Raw genomic sequence first — 13,805 nt, forward strand, 5'->3', positions numbered from 1 at the left:
CATAATTTTGTACTGGAATTGTATTAAAGTCATCAAAGAGTGAGGCAAATGCCTCTGTAGTATGCAAAGTCCTTACAAAGACAATTTCACGGTGTCTTTTTTTTTTTTTTTTTTTAGGGACAGGTTATATATCAAGGGCTGCACTATTTTTTTAGCTTTTGCCCCAAAAACCCTTAGAATTTCTTTGTCTTCTCTAATATTTACTTAAAGAACAAACAGTTGAAGACTGCTACCTGAGCCACCATGTTTTCCAAAGATTCTGACTCTGATATCCCCTCAAAGGTAAATAAAAAAGTTAAGAAACAGAAGGAAGATGTTGCTACTTCAGCTTTCATCTCCGGGTTGGATTTAGAGGTGCCCATTGAGGTTGAGAAGCCCAGTGACTGTCCTGCCTCAGGCCCAGAGGCTGTTGCCTTTGTTGCAACTTTGCTGGAGGTCAACGTGGAATGCCCCTCTGGCATTTCCATTCCAATCAGGTAGATGGCTGCTAAGGCCTCAAAAAGGGAACCTTGGTTAATAATTTCAGAAGGACCAGATGGTGCCCTTTACATCTTAGTGTATGAGGACTACTGTGGTCCTTTGATGGAGATATGACCTGGTATCCTGGGTCAGGTGTTACTCAAAGAAACTCCAAAAAGGAAAGAGCTAAAATCTAAGCAGTTTTCTTCTTTAGCCACTCCTATTTCAAAGGATCCACATCAGGAATGGTTGGGTTTTTCTCAGTGTTTTTTTTTTTCAAAGACCTTATGTCACTTAAACACCTCATATTTTTGCTTACACTCCATCTACCCAATTAAAGGAAAAAAGGGCTTTATCATCTGAAAAGGATTATTCCTCTGAACAGGAATCTGACCTATTGGATTATTTTTTCAAATTCATTCCCCTTCAGTATATGGAGTTGAACCTGTAGATACATTGTCTTCTGTCTTCCCTCAGATGGACCTTCCCTTAGGGAAACTGTTAGAAAATTATGCTGCATTTAAATTGGGAAGGTAAACAGCTTTCTGATTCACAGAAGCAATATCATAATGTCTTGCATATGGAAGTTCACATGCCTTGTCCTGCTCCTCCAGTTCTTGAAGCTTAGAAGAAAATTTCTTATCATCTTGTCTAACTCCTCAGTCACAGCCAACCGTTATCAGGGAAGCCTGACATGTATTACAAAGTCTGTGACACTCATAAATGTTTGTGTAAAAATTTAACATCTTAACTTGCAGTTGTCTCCATAGATGCTGACAAATGTTTTAAGCTTTTCCAATCATCCAGTGGTCTTTCATATGACAGATAGTGAAGCATTGGATAGAGAGGGAAAAAGTATATATGTCATGTACTTTAGCCTTTTATGCTATCAGACACACTTGATAAGGTACCTCTTATCTATTTTAACAACCCAAGAAAACATATGTCAGTATCTGTAACAGTGACTGTAAAACAGCAATGTAGAATATGATCTCTTCAACCTCTCAAGTGCAGGCCACTTTAGTAAGTGTACATATGATGTGGCAGATTCTTTTTTCAGAGCTGAACCCTGTGGATCTATGCTGGGCAGGTACTCCCTGCTAAGAATCTACCAGAAGATATAAAAGGAAAGCTTTTACATGATCATTTAGATAAGGACTACTTTAAGCACCCTTCAAGCAGAGATCTTCAACAAAAGTGTTAGAAAGGGGCTAAATTATGCAGTGGTTTATAAACCGCTATTTTTTTCCTTTCCCCTAATCTAAAATTTCAGAGAAATTACCCATCCAAACAATACGCTTTCTATCACAAGTCTACTCAACAAAAAGCCAAAAAGTTCAAAAATTAATGACAGGGACAAGCCAAAATCTGAGTTCAAGTGAGCAGAATACTCCTTCCAAAGTAAACCTTCCATTTTCTGAATACATCCCCTTCTACTGGATCTGTCAGTCCTCAGTATCTTTTTGAAATTCCAATATTCAAAATGCTGATTCTCCAAAGTCTTTTTTTACTCATTTTCCTAAAAACTTTTATGGATGCACTAAGACCTTTTGAATGCTTATCTTCATATTCCAATACATCATCCTCACATGATTTTTTTTAAGATTCTGTGCCGTGGGATTGCACTTGCAGTTAGCTATCATTTTTTTAAAACCTCAGATTCAGGTCCAACCTTTTCTCTCTCCTCATTCTTTGGTTTTCCTAGGTTTTCATTTCAAATCTTCTTTGATAACCTTTCTTCCTGTGGACAACACACTGTTCTTAATAGACTACTATCTCTCCCTAATAAATCTATATCTAACCTCTGCAAGAGTGATTTTGAGATCCTGGGTGTTATACCCCACCATTCAGATAATTCCCTTTACCAAACTATATGTGAGAAAAGTGCAGTGGCACATAATGTCCATGTAGGCAAAGCACTCCTGCCCCCTATTCTTCTCCCTTCCTCTGGCTGTTCTTGAAGGAGCTGCACTGGAGCATCAGTCAGATAAATTTAAATCCAGGAGTTTCTTTTGAAATTATTTTCAAGGTAACTCTACAAATGCTTCAATCACTGCTTTGGAGTGCCTTGTTCAAAACTGTTCAAAACAGGTCTTTGACCAAAAAAGGAAAGGACAGGAAAAAAACATATAAACATAAAGGAAATGAACGCATTGATTCTGTCTCTTCATTCTTGCTGTCACCTATGGTCTCCAGAAACTTTTCAGGTACATGCAGACAGTACAACTGTCATGTAGTACATCACCAAATTGTGTGGGAGGGGCATGCCTGTGCAGGTTAAGTCTGGTAGCACAGGACATTGGAGTTTATAACCATCTTTTTCTCCAAGTAGTTTACATTCCTTTAGAAAAGGACACCTTGGAAGATTACCTGAGCAGGTTGGGGGAGACCCTCTCCCATGAATGGATGCTGAACAGGGATATCCTTCTACAGATTGTCCACCACAGGAGTACTCCACAGATGGATCTACTTGACTGCATTCCGACCCATCAGCTCAAAACGTTTTGTTTCAGGACCATTTGCAAGGAGGCCTGGACAATATATGCCCCCTTCTTTATCTTCCTGTATGCCACCCCAGCACTTTCCTCATATTCAAAAAGCCCTCCTGAAAATTCAGGACAATCTTAAAGTTATCTGGTGACCCTTTTGACCCAGCCAACATTGGTTCTTCCTTCTCTTTCAACTGAGCAAGAGCAGTCAACGCACATTACCCCACAGAATAAACTTGCTTATACAACAGAAAGTCATTCTTATTCACACAGACCTGATGACTCACATCAAGGCTGCTAAAGCAGCATGATGCACTAGAGAGTCTTCATATCCAGATAACTATCAGAAAGGTCTTGTACCATATTTTAGCTAGTTATAGAACTCCCTCAATGACACAAGAAAGCCACAATGCTTATCTACAAGGACTGTAATCACTCACTATTGAGGCCAGTATCTTTTTTCTAGGTGATCTAAACTATCCAACTATGGACTGGGAAACCTACACCACCACTAGTGCACAAGCACAGAGATTTCTGGACTTTGTCAATAAAAGTGGTGTGGAACAATTACTCAGTGTCTCCGCTAGGGGGGAAACATCTTGGATCTTGTCTGTACTAATACGGGAGTATCTTGCACCATCTGTTGCATGTTTTATGGTCAGACTTAACAAGTGATAAAGATAGTCTCCTCCAAAATAAAATTAAAATCAGAGATCCCTTCCACCCAAGGTACCTTTAGAAATTTCTTTAAGATAAACTGCCTTCACGTAGGTGATACATTTGCAAGCTTCAAATCCCTGTCAAACCCAGTTACCCCCACTGAATACACACAACAGTACACTACCACACTATACCATCATGTAAGCAGCTGCATAGATAGAGCTGTACTCCATAGGAACAAGTGCAAGACAAACCCCCAAAACAATCCCAAATAGTGAAACCATAATATCAACATCCTCTTAATAATAAAAGGAAAATAATTTTGATGAAAAGAAAGAAGAGTAGGACTTCCAAGATGGCTGCACACTGATCAGCTTGATCTCAGTTCTCCCAGTGTGAAAAAAGAAACTGAGTGATAAGGGCCAGAAACTCTGCTAGTTTTAGTAAATTCAGTTACTGGCTAGTAAGTACACTGACTGGATGCGAGCAGAGAAGAAACTTAGCATGAAAAAAGAATCATCTAGGAAAGGTGAAAAGAAAACACTGGCTGGGAAGTACCCTACTGTGTTCAGCAAAAAGCATTTCAAGTTCCAGCTTTGGTGCAATATATGGCTTCCAATAATCTAGAGGAAAAGATAAATCAAATGTGCTCAGAGCTTATTAAAGTAAATAAAACATTGAAAAATTATATCAACTCAAACTAAAAGGCTGGAAATGGAAGAAGCTTTGAAATAGCTATTCAGATGAACTGCTTAAACTGCAAAAATCAGAGCTCAAAATGAAGAAAAGGCTGGCTGTGAGAATAAGACTGTTCAAAAGAGCTGTTTCAAAAACCTGAGATCTTTTACTATCAGGAGCAGATTATATTAATTTTGAGAAAGCACAAATAAGCAACTGGACTGGTATTCCACAACAGGAGTTTTTAATTGAAATGGCAAAACATGTGTATGTTCCAAGCCTGGCCATGAGAAAGCAACCAAGACCTATATTAGTAAAGATGCAATCATACCAGAAGACAGAAATGAACCTGACAAAACTGTGGCAAAAGAGCAAAGTATTAAAAATTGGACACGGTAGAGATTTTGTGGAAAATTATTATTCACTGTGCACTGGGCAGAAGAGAAGTAAATGTATCCGAGTAGTCAGGAGATGTTGATAGGCACTTGTGAGATTCAAGCTGCTGCATCCAGCTATCTTCAGAATATTGTTCCTGGATTATCAGTCACTTTTTGATGCTTAACAGGCTAAGCAGGCAATACAGAAGTTTGTCCAACAAAAAGCGAACCATCAAACAGAAGCGTACTCCTGTTCTCATTCTTTTGATAATAAAGCTTATAGAGATACTTTGCTAGTGAAATGTTTTCCAATGTTCCAAAGGAGAATGCTTGCGAGAGAGGAAAAAAAAAAACAGAGGAGCTGACTAGAAGAATTAGGAGTACCTTCCACTTGAACCAAAGTCTGGGTTTAAGAGATGGAGATGAACAGGAAGATGATGAGCAACACTGAAATTAGTGAATAAATGGACACATGTAAGACTGTATAGCATCAGTCATTTATGAAATGTGGCTTTACAAGAAAAAGTGGAAAGATTGGAGTTTTGTTGACTTTGTTAAACTTGTGGGGAACTGAAACACGTATGCCTCACTTCATGTCATAAGTCTTTTGGAAGGACACTGAAGGGAAGGAGGAAAAAATAACTAAAACAATTTTTGTGGACATTTCATGGTATAAAGTGCATGTTATATAGTAACGCATTTTCTGTTCTTGCTGTATGTGATAAAGATGCTAAAGTAAACAAGTGCCCTTTTTGTTGTTCTTTTAATTTTAAGAAGTACAGCCATTACCATGTAAAAATAGAAGAAACCACAGACAAAAACATGTTTAAGTTAATAATACTGTAATACTGAGTTGTTGAGGTTGGAGATGGGGCATTAAAGTAGACAGCTTGTATTATATGTAGAGGTGATAATGTTCTCTCACTTTTGTGTGGGTGAATGTTTAGATTAAAGCATTTGGCTCAATCTAATAACATTTTTCATGTAAGTAAGTAAGGGGACACTGAATATAATGAAAAGTCATTCTTTGGCATGTGAATGTTCAGTGTAAGTTGAAAGGTTTGCAGAGCTGTGCATTTAGTACTTCTGTTTCCATGGAGACAAACTTATTATGGGGGGGAAGCAGTAAAAGTCTGAACTTTTTTTGGCTAAAGGTTAATGTTTTCTGAAAGCATATAATCTGTTTTTCACATCTGGGAGGGGAAAGAAGATAAGACGCAAACAGACAGCAATTAGTATAAGTAGGAGCACAGGCTATAACATGCAACTTAACATGGATCATCTTAATGTTAGCTTAAGTTATGCCTGTGTTGAAACTGTCATTCTGGGACAATTTCCTATCATGAGGGTTAAATTTCATTATTTGAAGATGCACATAGTATTGAGGTGTTGTAAATTATTAGGTTATGGGGTTGTTCTGTGTGGGTTTTTTTTTATTTTTTTATTTATTTTTTATTTATTTATTTATTTGAGTATTTTCATTAAAACAGAAAGTCTTGTAAAATGTGACAGAAGAGATGAAAACAAACTGTATGAGAGACCAACCTGCCAAACATTAGTGGGTGCATGTAACACAAAAGCTGAAAACAGAACATTTAAAAAGTTGTCCTATGTAATAGGTGGTAAATATTAACTCCTTATCATAATAGCTACACTAAACATACTTTGGAACATGAAGGACCTCACAGGTATAGACAAAAAGCTAAGAGTATTGAATTATATTAATAACTGAGAATGCAAATAGTAACACTACTGGAGACAAATTTAAAAAGAAGTGACCATGTGAATTTGATAAAAGGATTTTAGGATGGATATTCAGCAGAATATCAGGGACAAAGGAAAAGGGGGAGTACTTATACTAATTGCTAGAAGCACTCCAGTAGAGAGAGAAGAGGGAAAAAAAGATGGTAATGGTAGACTTGGGGTAGTAAGGGGCTACTGACAAGGGAGAAGGATTACACTGCATGTATTTGTATTCCACCTAAAACTGCCATTATGGAGTTTAAGAAAATTTTAGGAGAAAACATTAGTGGGTGCTTTCAGCAGGGAATATTACTTCTAGGACTGGACTAAAAGTTGATTTGCAACAGTGAGGATGTATCTGGAGAACACTGAAGGGAACTGTAACAAAAGATAGATTTCTGAAGAAATAAATGACAATATTTTGTATAAAAGACAGTAATTCAGTAGTAAGACCACAGAGAGAATTTATATATTCTTCCCCAAGGTATAACTGGGCTAGATTAGACAGAAATTATATTTCAAAGGAAAAAATTAAAAGCTTCAGCATAAATCCAGTAACTATTTCAGATCATGTGCCAATAACATCTAAGATAAAAATGAAGGGCAATGAAGTTAAAATGAGACACTGGTCTTTCCCTGTCTCCCTGTTAAAAAGAGAGGTAGTGGAATTAGGAAAGAGAGAAATTTCTTCAGAAGTTATGGCTAGTGAGTGAGATAATATGAAAGTGGAGTTTAAAAATATGGTAGAAATAAAAGCAAGAGAGAGATTGTTTAGAAGTAATTATTTAGAGGGGCAGAAAAGGTTAAAGTATTGCAGAATAAGAGGCATCTCACAGGACAAGATGAACAACTGCAGAGTACTAAACAGACAATGAGGGAGTGTCTGAATAATAAGCATGAGTTTAGAAAGATTACTCTAAGCAACTACTTTTTTATAACTCCAGAGCACAAAAACTCAACTTAGACAACAGAAAGTAGAAAGGGTTGTTGCCAACCTTAAGAACAGAATGACAAGAAAAATAACCAGCCATCCTGTAGAGGTACAAGAGATAGATTCCAATTTTTATGAAAATTTGTACAAAGCAAATGAATGTGTAAATAATGAAAAAGTACAAATGGAATCTTTTATGAAAGACTTAAGTATGCAAATGTTAGAGGCAGATGAAGCTTAACAATTAACAGTTAAGGTCGGAGGAAATGAGATAAATATGGTGGCGTATAATCAAGCTGCAGGAAAATATCCAGAAATAGATGGTATTCCTGTGGATGTTTGAAAGCTAGGAAGGAAGTGATAAAGATCTGGAAGGTTTTGTTTAGCAATATTTAAAAAAAAAATAAAAAAAAAAAACAGAAGCAACAACATTCTGGAAGAAAGCTGTTGTGGCTATAATACCTAAATATGGTAAAGACCCATGAGACCCAGCATCTTACAGGCCCATTTCAATTTTAAACCAAGATTATAAATTGTATGACTGTAATAGATAAAAGAATGGCAAAGGTGTTGACAAAATTAATAGGTATGGACCAGTGTGGTTTTGTGCAGGGAAGGCAAAAAAAAATTTTTTTTTAAATATTTTAATTATTTTCTTTTTCACCTTTTTCCATATTATATACTTATATTTTTAGAATTTGTATAGCAAATATTTACTAAACTTTGTTTATGTAATTTCCTGCTATGACTATGCCTGTCTGCATGTATATCTCATGTTCTGACTCAATGTGTTAATAATTTTTACCTTGTATTGACTGTTTCTGTGAATTACTTGTAATATCGTTGGAGCTTTTCTCCCCGGGCCTCCACTGAAAATGGATATATATCCAGCTGGACTAGCCCGGTCAACAAATGTAAAATAAAAATAAATAAGAAATAAAATAAATAAATAAATAGAAGAATGATGATCCAGAAGGAAGAAGAATATAAGAAAGTATTACTGTTGTTGCTGGGTCTTGATGCAGAGAAAGCATTCTCAACAAAGTAAGCTGGGATTTTACGAATAGGGAAATGGAAACATTTGCATTCTCTGATAAAATAATAAGGTTAACTAGGAGGATGTATGAGGAATTGGAGCCAAAAATTAAACTGGAAGTGTACCTCTCCAATAAGTTGTGTATGAATAGGAGTCCTCCTTCCCCTTTGTTATTTGCATTACAATTAGCGCCATTTGTTCAAGAAAATAAGGGACTTAGAAATTTAACAATATAATTATTATGATAATCAAGAAAAGCTGGCTTTCCCAGTGGACTTTCCCATTAAATAAATAAAATAAATAAATATTTGCAGACAATGTTATTTTGTACCAGATAAAAACAGAAAAAGACATCTCAATGCTGTGTAACATTTTGAGACAATTTCAGGTCTTTTCACGGTTTAAAATTAATACAGGCAAAAGAAAAGCTATAGCTGTAAACTATGTACCCATGCATGAATTGGTTCAGCAATACCATGTTTATGGGGACACAGTAAAATGAAGTTTTTAGGAGTATTAGTTAAAAAGGATTCTGTTATGGCAGCTATGGATATGTGGGAAGAAACTAAACAAAAAATAATGCAAAAAGTAAGAAACTGGAAGCTGTTATTTAGGGATATGGATAGCAAGATACAAGCATTTAAAATGTGTTTAGTCCCTTTAGTTTTATATACAGGTCAGGCATATTTTTTTTTCAACCAGAGGAGAAGCTGTGGACAAAAATTAATAAAATGTTGAAGGATTTTATCTGGGAGGGGGAAAGGGCAGGGTTTAAGTGGGATAAGTTGATCCTTCCAATTGAACAAAGTGGTTTAGGATTGCCTAATTTGAATGGATATTTTAGAGCTACACAGCTAATGCTCATATACATAACACAACCAGAAAGCTGTAATTCAAAGTGGAAAGGGATGATGGTGAAGCAGTGGGGAAATGTAAGACATAAGGAGAGAATGGGATTTTGTATGCAGATCCTTAAGGAGGATAACAGCCATACAGAATATTATATTCATAAAGTAGAAAAAAGTATTCTAAGAATGAAGGCAACATGTGAATGAAGAAAAGAGATTCTTCCGACAGGGGTGACTACAATTTGAGTTATAGAGAATATGCAAGAGGGGGCTAGAATTTACTGGAGCAAACGGGCAAAGGAACCAAGGTATTGTGAGCAAATAACTAGAGAGAGAAAGGTAGTAGAATGGGAAGAAGCCAAGAAGATATTTGAACTGCAGGCTAGAGACCATCAGGGGCAGGTATTTGAGAATAGACAACATTGAAATGGAAATCAAAGTCTTACCCAATTGTATTTGAAGTAGTAATTATCATAACAGAGATAAAACAGCTGGAAGTGGGATCTTTAGAAAAGGGTAGGAACAAACTACATAGAAAAACAAGGGAAACTGTAGAGACAATACATGCAGAATACTATTTTGGAGGAGGACTAAGGTTTAAAGGAAGGCAGAAGTCCAGACAATACATGCAGAATAATATTTTGGAGGAGGAGTAAGGTTTAAGGGAAGGCAGGAATCGAGAAATTATGTCGGATTGATGATTGTATAAAAGCATGCATGTGATGCATAATGTTTGTAAATAATAACATGGTATGTTTTCTTTTATATATATGTCTGCATGTCTTAAGTGATAATTCAACAAAGGTATTAAAAAGTAAGATGATTAATTCCCAGAATGTTACAACACTTGTCACTGAAATAAATAATTCAGAAGCTTAATAAAATTTTCCAAAGCCAAGTTTGAGGCTAAAATAGCTACCCAAGCCAAAGGAAGTCACAATACAGTTTTTTTTTTTTTTTTTTGTAATCTCAAAAGCACAACACCGCAGTGCTCTGAGCTGATTCTGGACAATGTTACCTACAATGAGGCTGAATATATAATCATCTTACTAGATGATAAATTTACCTCTGGCTTTACCCAGTCTCTCCTCCATCTGTCCCTAATGATGTACTTGAAAACTGGCTCTTGTCCATATATCACACAAGACCAAGTCCAAAACTGCTGTCAGATGCTAAAAATACTTCATTGGTAGGTCCTGATGATATCCCTAGATGCATCTGAAGTAGCATGAAGTATGATTTAGCCACACGCCTAACAACACTGTTCAGTCTGTGAAGTACAGCTACAGTCATTCCCCTGCATAAGCATAGACCCTTAAGTCTGGCCACCATTGTATAAAAAGCATGGAAAGACTTGTCATGGAACTAATCAGGACAGGGAATCTCCAAATACTGGACCTGTCTCAGTTTGGAGTCTTCAAGGGCAGGTCATGTTTACTCAACCTGCTGGAGTTTTTTCTAAAGGTCACCAAAGCAACAGATGAAGGCAAAATGGTACACACAGCATACCTGGACCTGATTAAAGCTTTTGACATAATTCCCTACTCAAACATAGTAGAAAAGCTGAAAAAATGGTTATAACCCCCCATGTCACCCACTGAATTGCCAACTGGATCACAGATAGGATGCAGGAAACCAAAACAGGAAAAGTTACCTCCACAAAGAGACCAGTCACCAGCGGAAACACCCAGGATTCTATGTTCAGACCTCTCTTGTTTGGAATCTACTTTTCTGAAGTAAAAGCCAATACCAAAGGGTCTGGCCAACTAAGTTTGCAGATGACTGCAAGCTAGAAGCAGTTATTGAATCCCCAAATGACTTAGCCATCCTGCAGAGAAAGGTTTGTCCCAAGTAAATAACTGGTGCCATTATTGTGGACTAAAACTAAATGCTAAAAAATGCATTATTGTGTCCTTTGGGAAGTCATTTACACCAGGGAACTACCATATTGACAGCATGCCCCATGAGTTGACCCAGTTTGGAATTTGGTAACTTATGTGGACAGTGACCTACTCTTTGACCAGCATGTGTCCATTGTAAGAAAGCCCTTCTATATTGTACAGTTTATAAACAAAGGGAATGTGTCTAGATCTAGGGATGTCATTGTCCCCCTTTCCTCAGCCCTCATTAGGCCATTCATTGAATATAATGACCCCTTTGGTATGTATCTGTCCAGAGTAAGTGGAATGCCCACAGAGATACCTTACTAAAAGGATACTAGGCCTAAACAACATATCCTACATATCTGGCATACAAGGCATCCTCTGATCTAATACTGATGGATTTGCTGCACATCAACAAGTCAAATGGCATCAGAAATAGCTGGTCATAAGATATAAACTGCTGGCAACATCAACAGAACTCTTTGGAGGGACAGGTATATCTTTCAGAGAATACCGCTGCTCTGGAACAGAAACCCCCGCCCCATAAAACAAAGTTCATCCCTGTCTATATTCAAGCACATCGCGGATCTGTGGATGGAAAAGAGAACACTTGTCCCAGGACTGACCCTGTACTACTAATGGACAGAGGCAGCTCCTAAATGCTTTATCCAATGCATAGGTCCCATCAAATTATCTATGGTGCGATCCCATGTGTTCCTATTAGGGGTAATATATAACTGTCAATCAGTAAGGCCAATTTTAACCAAATGGAATATGCATTTGAGCACAAAAAGGGAAACTGGCTAGGCTTAAAATGGCCCACAAGAGCAGCTAGCCTGATACATATCTTTGAATCTATGACTGCCAAACTCATGGAATGGATGATAAACTTTTGATTCCTTTTAGGAACCTTTATTGTGAGATATGCTACAGGTAATAAAGGAGGCTAGAAAACCTGCAACTAGAAAATCATACACATCTAAACAGAATTTTTTTTTTTCCAAAAAATAGGATGGTATCCTCCTCATGTAGGAATATCTTCTTTCATCCAGTATTAATGAGAGCTGCTCAGTGTAAGTCTGACATACACATCCATTAATTTATATTTGTCAGCCATCTCAGCTTGCCTTCCCATAGATAAACATCTTTATGGTATAAGGTCAAGTAATTCCTGAAAGGTATCCTATATGTCATGATTCCCAGAAAATCAATTTCTGCACCCTGAAACCTGAATATGTGCTAGAGAAGTTAACTTTACCACCTTTTGAACCAGCTTCTTCAGCTCTTTAAAATATTTTAAATTGAATGCCATTCTTTTTATTGCTGTTAACTTGGCTAAGAGTTTCTGAGTTAAAAGCACTGATGTCTTTTCTGGATTTCCACAAAGGTAGGAGAGAGAGAGAGGTGTGTCTCAGAGATTGCCCTTACTTTGAAACAGGCTTCTTATTTACATTAAGCAGAGCCCTTCCTTGGTCCTCTTTAAATGCAATTTGGATCAATGGATGGGGAAATCGCACATTCACACCTGGACTAATGCCTATGTCCCATATGGACAGGAGCAGTCTGTAAGATACTCAATACGCAGACACACATCCATGCCATACGCATGCCCCTGGGGGCCATAAATTGTGTAAAACTGGGTTTATTGGCTATGTTAGTAAGGGCCCATAAGCTGTTGGCCTATTAATTTCCTATGAACCTGTGAGCCTAAGATATGGTTTCACTTAGAACTAACACATTCTTTATGCCTCAAGTGGTCATGGAAACGTCTCTGAACATATATATGTATACTGTCCTGCATTTTTCTTAATCCTTAAAGTAAGGGTGAAAGGATTCTGTACTTCCTGGATGTCCACAGACAGTTAAGATTATTCATGGACAAGGAGAGAGAAATTACAAGTCTGGTCAGTTATTCATCTCCTTTAAAAGTAAAAAGCAAGGTCTTCCAGTCCAGACAGATTTCTGTTGACATCTCCTTTTGCTATTCCTTTTACAGTAAATCCTTCTTAGACATCATCAAAACTTTAGATTCCTCAAAGGGCTAGACTCCATGTTTATGCTAGAGGCAGTTACTTGCTCTTCTGTTCACATCTTTACAGGCATTATAAAATTGATATTTTTCCAGAAAGAGAACTGGATTTGACAGAACCATTCTCCAAGGGTTATTTGACTCTAGTACAGTTCATCTTACCTCACCTTTTCCACTTTACATAAAAGCCATCGCATTTGTCAGAATTGCTTCAACAGCAATGTAGTGATGAATATAATGTAAATGTACAACAACTTACCGTAACAGTAGATGTTAGAGTAGCTCAGTGTTGCAGCATATACAACCTCCCTCCATTCCCCATTTCTCTTCCTTTTTCTTTTTGACCAAAGTTGACCCCTAAGTGCTTACCATTCCTCATCTGTGCTTTGTATTACCCGAGCATATCCTTGTTATGGCTAGCCTTAGTAATTTCCTGGAACAAGAAAGCTATGAAGATTTTGATACCTTTACCTCCCGTATGTGCCAGCATGCTACTCTTGTGCTTAGGTCTAATGTCAGACATATGGCAAGTGAGGAAGGGATGCCTTAGCTCTGGCATACTACTCAGATGTACAGCATTCTTGGCAGAATACATTTTATTTGTCAGCATTACTGTGACAGTGATCTTCTTAAACATCTACTATTATACTAAGTTCTTATACATTTGTAATA

General features: G+C 37.1%; 1 protein-coding gene across 1 annotated transcript in view; it reads left to right on the forward strand.

Moving 5' to 3' along the window:
• The window catches only part of LOC122790647 (collagen alpha-1(IX) chain-like), a 530,662-nt gene that overhangs the window by 188,724 nt on the left and 328,133 nt on the right, over positions 1-13,805 (forward strand). The gene's annotated exons all lie outside the window — the stretch shown is intronic.

This window comes from Protopterus annectens, chromosome 16.part0 (genome assembly GCF_019279795.1).
Source record: "Protopterus annectens isolate FY-2018-M chromosome 16.part0, PAN1.0, whole genome shotgun sequence".
Taxonomy (NCBI): domain Eukaryota; kingdom Metazoa; phylum Chordata; order Ceratodontiformes; family Protopteridae; genus Protopterus; species Protopterus annectens.